Below are 8,675 nucleotides of genomic sequence, written 5' to 3' on the forward strand. Positions count from 1 at the left end.
GTCCTGGTCAGCTCCGAGAGAAATCAAGACAGCCTTGTACCCCTCGTCGGAAACTAGTACTGTAGACGAGATGGATCTATCTATAACTAAAACACTTCTAAAGATACAATACTTATTTTAGAACAAGGTAGTAGTAGTAAGACCCATCGTCTTTTCCTTCTAATCAAATAATTTTCATCAGCAATCTGCTAGTACAAACTTCCAAATCAAAGAATAATTTCTACCACATGACAACGCAGTAACTCGTCATAAGAGTCAATCAGTTGGGTTCTAGTTTTCCAACTTATAACCATCACTCATACAAGTTTAATAAAGAAAACACTAAGAATGATTTAAATGGATGAATCTGCTCAGATACAAGCCTCTGATGTTCACCTCGAAAATTCGGCATGACATCCACAAATTTTTCGGACATCCAGAACACACAGCAGGATTATATACATCAAAATAGACTCGAGACCACATGACACAACTCATTTGACATTCAAATTTACAATAAACAACCGCAACCAATGTCTAATCAAACTGATAGACCAAAATATCAAACAACAAACTTCAATGGAAGTTAGTTTCCGCAAACAATCCTCGAATAGTTACATAAAAAACATTAAGGCGGCGTCACAAGATGCTCTCGAATCTGAATCCTGTGCTGGCCACATATACTAAGGTGCTATAAAGGTCACTGCTGCCATGGCATAGATATTGCACAGCGAACAAGGGTATATATGATGTGTTCCCCCTTGGTCTTCCAGCCTCCTTCCAAGATGCATCAGGCTTCATGAGCTATAGGTTCCAGCTGCACAAGAACAAAACATCATTACTCACTGGTTTCTGACCATCTTAAAAAGAAGAAAAACAACAGTAGCAAATATCAATTCTTGGGTTTAGGCCATACGTCACTTCATGTTGTTGCAAGGTATATGATGATGGAGAAGAAACAACATTCCTATTAACCAATTTTTATCACTTCTATTTACTATATCCTATTGAGAACATGCATCAGTACCATGTGACTGGCAAGGATTGATTCAAGCGAACAAGTATGTTTGGGTAAAACGCCACACAATAGGGGCGACCTCTCATTAGCATTATATATGTTACATGTCTTGGTTTACAAGCAATATCTGTACCGAACAAGGAAAGGTTCGGTAGGTAACCTATATGTTAAGCTATACACAGCGTATACAAAAGGTATACGTTAACATCCCCCCTCAGTTTGTGCGTCGGCTGATCGCAAGCATAAACTGGATCGAAAATCAGTGAACAGCTGAGAGGGCAGTCCTTTTGTCATGATATCAGCATACTGGTGAGCAGAAGGCACATGTAGAACACGAACCTGTCCAAGTGACACCTTCTCCCGAACAAAATGAATGTCGATCTCAATATGCTTGGTTCGACGATGTTGGACTGGGTTAGAAGCCATGTATACAGTGCTGACATTGTCGCAGAAGACTACAGTGGCGGCGGCCAAGGGCTGATGAAGTTCGCCAAGAAGTTGTCGAATCCAGCAACACTCCGCAACGGCGTGTGCAACGGCCCGGTACTCAGCCTCCGCACTCGAGCGAGATACTGTAGTCTGCCGTTTGGACGACCAGGAGACCAAGTTATCGCCAAGGTAAATGCAATAACCAGAGGTTGACCGCCGAGTGTCTGGACAACCGGCCCAATCAGCATCCGAATACGCAGTGAGGGATGTCGAAGGAGAACTCGTGAAGTGCATGCTAAGGTCGAGCGTTCCTTTGAGGTATCGAAGAATCCGCTTCACCAAATTCAGATGGGGCTCGCGAGGGGCATGCATGTAGAGACAAGCCTGCTGAATGGCATGTGCTATGTCGGGGCGAGTGAGTGTGAGATACTGAAGAGCCCCTGCAAAACTGCGGTACTCCGTAGGGTCGGCGAGAAGGGCACCATCAGTGGCCGATAGTTTACTCCTGACATCAATGGGAGTGGCACAAGGATTGCACTCAACCATACCCGCCCGCTGTAGAAGCTCAAATGCATACTGGCGCTGAGAAAGGACCATGCCTGACGAAGTCCGAGTGACCGAGATGCCGAGGAAGAAGGATAAATCACCCAGATCGGTCATGGAAAACTCGGAGTGGAGTCGCTGCGAGATATCTCGAAGAAGTGTGGCCGAGGAGGCGGTGAGGATGATGTCGTCCACGTAGAGTAAGATGTAGGCAGTCTCGTGTCCACTCTTGTAGATGAAGAGAGAGACATCCGACTTCGAAGCAACGAAGCCGAGGCGATGTGCGAAGTGAGCGAACCGCTGGTACCATGCCCTCGGAGCCTGCTTGAGGCCGTAGAGTGATTTGTGGAGGCGACACACGTAGTCGGGGCAGCGAGGGTCGACGAACCCCGGCGGCTGCTGGCAGTAGACCTCCTCGTCAAGTTTGCCATGTAGGAAGGCATTCTTGACGTCGAGCTGGTGGATAGGCCATGAGCGGGAGACGGCGATGCTGAGGACGATGCGAATCGTGGCCGGCTTGACGACGGGACTGAATGTCTCATCGAAGTCGATTCCCGGCTGCTGAGAGAAGCCACGAACCACCCACCTCGCCTTGTACCGAGCAAGGCTGCCATCTGAATGAAACTTGTGTTTGAAGATCCATTTCCCTGAAACAACATTAGCACGAGGAGGTCGAGGGACAAGTGTCCAAGTTTCGTTAGTAACGAGAGCTTCAAATTCATCGTGCATGGCGCGGCGCCAATGTGGATCATGCAGCGCACCCCGGTATGTCTTCGGAATTGGAGAGGCTGAAGAGTGGGTAGCGGACAGATTAAGACGGTCCGTTGGTTGGAAGAGCCCCCGTTTGGCTCGTGTCTGCATGGCATGGGTGTTGGATGGAGAGGGAGGCCTGTGAACGAGGACGGGAGGTGATGGCGTGCTCGCGGTCGTCGAGGGAGTTAGCGACGGCGAAGAAGCTGGCGATGTGAGGGCTGGACCGGGAGAGCGAGACTGCGGGGAGAGCCCAGCCGATGGGGACGGCCAGGTTGGCGTGGACGGAGACCCAGACGACCCAGAAGGCGAATAAGAGCAGCACGGGGTGGCTGCTGCATCCGCGGGACGTACAGGGACATGCAGACCAGGTACGTGAGTTACAGGACGTGAGACATCCAGAGTAGGCTGACTAGCAGCAAGGTCTAGCAGGAAATCAAGATTAGAAGTGGAGCTAGTGGATCGGTCAGGAGAGGTGGAGAAAGGGAAGACCGATTCATCAAATACCACGTGACGAGAGACGATTATACGTCGAGTGTTAATGTCAAGACACCGATAGCCCTTGTGGTTGTTAGGATAACCAAGGAAGACACATGCTGTGGAGCGTGGAGCTAGCTTATGAGGTGCTGTGGCGGATTGGTTGGGGTAACACAAGCAGCCGAACACGCGGAGGGCACCATAGTCAGGGTAGGTCTTGTGGAGGCGGTGATAGGGAATGTCGAAATTTATGGGTTGGGAGGGCCGTATATTAATAAGGTGTGTTGCCGCAGCTGCCGCTTCGGCCCAGTAGGATGGCGGCATGGAAGATTGAAAGAGGAGCGTGCGAGTAACATCATTGATCGTGCGGATGGCGCGCTCGGCTTTGCCGTTTTGGGCGGAGGTGTAAGGGCAGGAGAGGCGAAGGCGAATGCCGTGGGTCGTGAAGTGGGAGGTGACGGTGGAGTTGAGAAACTCAGTCCCGTTGTCGGCTTGCATGGCAACGAGGGGCAGTGAAAATTGTGTGCGGACATAGGCAACAAAGTTAATAAGGGTGTCGGCAGTGTCGGATTTGCGGCGAAGAGGGAAAGTCCACATGAAGTGAGAGAAATCATCGACAATAATAAGGTAGTATTTGAAACCAGAATTACTCAACACAGGAGAGGTCCAAAGATCACAATGTATTAATTGAAAAGGCACGACACTAAACGACGTAGACCTAGTGAATGGTAAGCGCACGTGTTTGCCAAGCTGGCAGGCGTGACAAACATGCGAGGCTGCCTTATTACATGGAATAAAAGACTTCTTATGAAGATGTGACATGGTGTCACGACCCGGATGACCAAGGCGACGATGCCATAGCTCGGTGTTGGTAGAGGTGGCGAGGAATCCATGGGCGGAGTGATGTGGCACCGAGGATGGAAAGACGTAGAGGTCCCCTTGACTATTGCAGCGAATGATCACGGCCCTGGTGCGAAGATCCTTAATAGAAAAACCAAACGGGTCAAATTCAATGGAACAGAAATTATCAATGGTGAAACGACGAATAGAGATCAAGTTTTTGACTAGGTGTGGCACTACTAAGACGTTTGAGAGCAGAAGGTTGTGAGCGGAAGCAGGAATAGAAGTGTGACCAATATGAGAGATAGGCAATGTAGAGCCATTGCCTACCGTGACTTGGGAAAAAGGAGTAGGCTCGTGGAGGGAATGAAGCATACCGGGGTCGGACGCCATGTGTGCAGTGGCGCCAGAATCCATCACCCATTCACCGACAGTAGAGGCTGAGGCCGCGTTGTTCAGAGCCGCCATGAGGGCGGAGCAGTCCCAGCTGGGTGAGGTGCCGCCGTATCCAGGGATTGGCGGCGGGTTGGTGCCGAAAGCTTGGCCATGCGCGGGCGCGAGCGACGTGAAGGCCTGCGCTGGAGGATACATGCCTGGACGCGGGCCGAGCAGGCCAGCGCCGCTAGGGCGCACAGCTGGTGGCGCCTGGAGCTGTTGCGCCTGCCCGGTGTAGGGGTTGAAGCACACCCATGGGCCAACAGAGGGAGCGTTGCCGCGAGAAGACTCGCCGCGCTCGTAGTTGCTGGGGCGAGGCGCACCGGAGGAGTTGGTGTTGTAGTTCCCTCCGTTGCCGCCCCCGTTCTTCTTCTTCCGGTAGTAGCCGCCACCGTTACGGTTGCCATTGCCGTCCCGGTTACCGCCGCCGCCGTTGCGGCTACCGTCACCGCGGTCGCCGCCACGGTTGTCGTTGTTGAAGGAGGGGCCGGCGTTGGTGCTGAAGTGGGCGCCGTACATCGCAGTCTGGTTGCTCGGGAGGTTGGCGTGGGCGAGCTGTGTCTCCCGCAGCGTCAAGAGGGAGCGGGTCTGCGCAAAAGAGGGTAGAGGGTTTTGCATAGTGACGATGGTGGTGATGTCGGCAAACCGAGGGTTGAGGCCGCGGAGGCAGTTGAGGACGAGCGCCTGGTCGGTCACTGGGGTGCCAACGTCGCGCAGGGCGTCGGATAGAGACTTGAGACGGTGGCAGTAGGCGGTGATGGAACGATCTCCTTGCACGATGCCGCGGAACTCCGCCTCGAGGTAGACGGCACGGGTCATCTGGTTGTCGAGGAAGAGGTTGGTGATGGCGGCCCACGCTTCCTGCGCGGTTTGCTCCTCCGCCATGATGATGTCGAGGATCTCATCGGAGATGGACCCATAGAGCCATGACCGGACGACGTAGTCCTCGCGAGTCCAGTCGGGGTTGCGGGCGTCGGCAGCGGTAACAGTGTTGACGTGGGCGAGGAGGTCGTACTTGCCGAGCAGCACGCGGATCAGCATCCGCCACTTGGTGAAGTTTGACGTCTTCAGGTCGAGCGTCACAGGGACATGCGTCCGAACGCTGGCGACGTGCACCGCCGAGGAGGAAGGGGCGGCAGGCAGGGTGGCGGAGATGAGGGCGCCCGAAGTGCTGTTGTCGAGGGCGGGCAGGGTGCTGGTGGAGAGAGCGCCTGTGGTGCCGGCGGAGGCGGCCGGTGCAGTGTCCATCGTGAGATTGGATCGGGAGTTTCGCTCTGATACCAAGCGAACAAGTATGTTTGGGTAAAACGCCACACAATAGGGGCGACCTCTCATTAGCATTATATATGTTACATGTCTTGGTTTACAAGCAATATCTGTACCGAACAAGGAAAGGTTCGGTAGGTAACCTATATGTTAAGCTATACACAGCGTATACAAAAGGTATACGTTAACAATTCATCTTGCGGCACCTTCTGCCTTGGAAAGGATTGATTCAATGGCAGCTACTATCATATTCAAAAAACCAGCATGAGATGATGCAACCAATGCTTTCATTTAGGAGAATAACAATCACAACTTGTGGATAGTAGAAGTGGACTGGTTTTATGCATCTCAGGCAAGCTAAAGCCGCAATTCAGTGTACACCAACAAACCAAACCCACCACAACAGCAGCGCAGGATGGCCACGCACCACAAACATTGCAGTTAGCATATGGATGACAAAAAGTTGGGTCATGCCAATATAAGATGAGAAATAAACAACGCCCTGATGTGAGTTCTGTAAGAAAAACAACCAGTCTGGAGCTTGGTGCTTATCAGAAAAAAAGCAGTGAGATGGCCTATACACTTTGCACAACCATGCAAAAAAGAAGAAATCCTATTCTATGTGGACATGGCCTAGCAAATGGAGCAAAGCTTACCAAGCCATAGTTTTAGTACGTGCATTCTCATGCAGGATATCTGCAGATCAACACACACTTTGACCTTTCTAAACTAAAACTTGTCACATGAGTATATGAACAGATTGAAGTTATTAGCTAAACATTCAAGCCCAAAAATTCTGAAGCGAGACATGGACAAACCTAGGAGTGACTGGGCAGCTGCACTTCCACATTCTGGACATCCACTTCCCGCTGACGCCTCTGTAGGTGGCAAAGCTAGCGGCATCTGTCAACGAACACGGTAGCAACAATAGCATGGACTTGGGACGCCATGTATCTTGCTTCTTAGCTTCGGCAGGATCCTATCACATAGGTGAAGATGATCATTCTAGGGTACTTCTAGTGAGGTGCAGTATTTAAGTAAGATGGGCTGCAAAGTGATCTTGAGTGACAAACATGTCGTATGAACAAAATAATATAAGTACTTATTTTATCTGAAATCTGAATGGAAAATCAGCAATGTGATAAAGCAACGATATATCAAACTTTTTGAAACTTAGTCATGTTTCTAAGAACTGGAATAAGTTTATTTTTCATGACAGCTGAATGCAAAATGAGTAATATGTTATTCCTGATTTACCAAAGTGTACCCTGAGAATTTCATCTCAAAGCCTTGTACTTCACTGGCCCATGTTTCAAAATTTAGGTACAGCACACATATGCACCAAATCTCAACTTCATTTTATACCACCAGAACCATGTACTGGCATCTACCGTAAATTATACATTGGCAGTTGCTTATTATTATTGCAGGATTGCACAAACTGCAATACACAAGATGAAGAGTATTATAGATTATGAAACTGTTGATATTATCACTCGCAACTTAGAACTTCATCAGTTCATTACACCAGTATGCTGGCACAGCTAGACCAACAGTAAGAGAGAACTCATTGTTCTATATTTCTGTACATCCTTCGATGCAGCTCTGTTTTTTTTTCAATGTCATATAAAATGGCGAGTACAACTATCAGAAAACATGAGGAAAATATAGCAGCTTTGTCTATGATAATATGATTATATCGTACAACACTCTCAGTAATATAATACACAATGGGCCTCTATATGAACTGATAGTAGAAACCAAATTAAGATTTGTCGATTGATAGGAGAGCTTACAGTTTCGTATGGTCGAGTCCTTGTTCTTAAAAGTCATGCATTGGATTGATGCTTCAAGCCAACTGCACTGCAGAGTTGAGCCAATCGCAACCTTGCTACTAGTTCCTATTTCTACTGCCCAATGATTTGAACAACATCAGTAACTCAAGATGCAATAGTTCAACTTAAATATACCGAGTCAGCACTTCATACACAAGAACTTACAAACCTATATCAAAGTCAGCCACCAATTAATGATAGCCGCAGCTAAACCATTCAATTAGTTTGGACTAATACAAACTCATCTAGTTTCAAAACAAGAAAAAAATATTGTCATTCTAATTTGTCAAAACAGGCAAGTGAAAGGGTACCCAAACCCAACTGTTCATACACCCAAGGGCCAGATCTATTTAGGTGACAAAACAAACAAATCGTTCGTCACAAACAAGATGGTAGGCAATTATGGAAGTTCTATTCCTTTGGCATAAACTTGATCAAAGGAAAGTACCAAATCAGAAATAACTACCACTAGCAAAGTCTAAACCTCATAGGAAACATGCAAACCATAAGTCACAGGGGAAGGGAAACATGCCCAGAAGGACGTCATGACCAACAATGGACAGCACAAAACGTACACACATCCGTGGCACGATGGACACGACCCAGTGCACCACCTAAAGACAAACTCATCCCCAACTTATTCCGTATTGAGCAAGAGCATAATGCACAGAGATCAACAACATGGCAAATATAAGCAATTCCCCAACTGCAGCTACTACAAAATGAACAATACATGATTCTTTACTAGGAGTAAGATCCTGACAACCAGAAACACCATATCGATAACTAGCCAAACAAGAACAAAAATGAAAGGTGATTACACAAGTTTAACCTACTTGCAAAGATTAGAAGGTGATTGTGTTTCGGTGTGACCGAGTTAGCATGCCCACTAGTAATAGATAAGAGATACCATTGTAGCCAGCACCAACACAACAATGACATGGATATTTCTTTCACACCAAAATAACCACTTATTTGCCAAACAAATGAGCATCTCTAGGAGTAGGAAATTGCACCTCTTCATTCATAAGTTGGAAATCCTACACCAACATGATAATCTTGTACTGTTCGTGCACTATAATTGATCAATGCTTCCACAATCC

The 8,675-nt window shown here is 48.3% G+C and overlaps 1 long non-coding RNA gene across 1 annotated transcript; it reads right to left on the reverse strand.

Annotated features, from left to right (window-relative positions):
* Positions 1-352: 352 nt before the first annotated feature.
* On the reverse strand, positions 353-8,675 carry LOC127299007 (uncharacterized). The gene is made up of 4 exons (XR_011744549.1): positions 8,589-8,675; positions 7,534-7,647; positions 6,556-6,716; positions 353-796 (listed from the first exon to the last, which is right to left on the reverse strand). It is a non-coding gene; the product is annotated as an uncharacterized lncRNA (long non-coding RNA).

Source organism: Lolium perenne, chromosome 5, assembly GCF_019359855.2.
Source record: "Lolium perenne isolate Kyuss_39 chromosome 5, Kyuss_2.0, whole genome shotgun sequence".
Classification (NCBI taxonomy): Eukaryota; Viridiplantae; Streptophyta; class Magnoliopsida; order Poales; family Poaceae; genus Lolium; species Lolium perenne.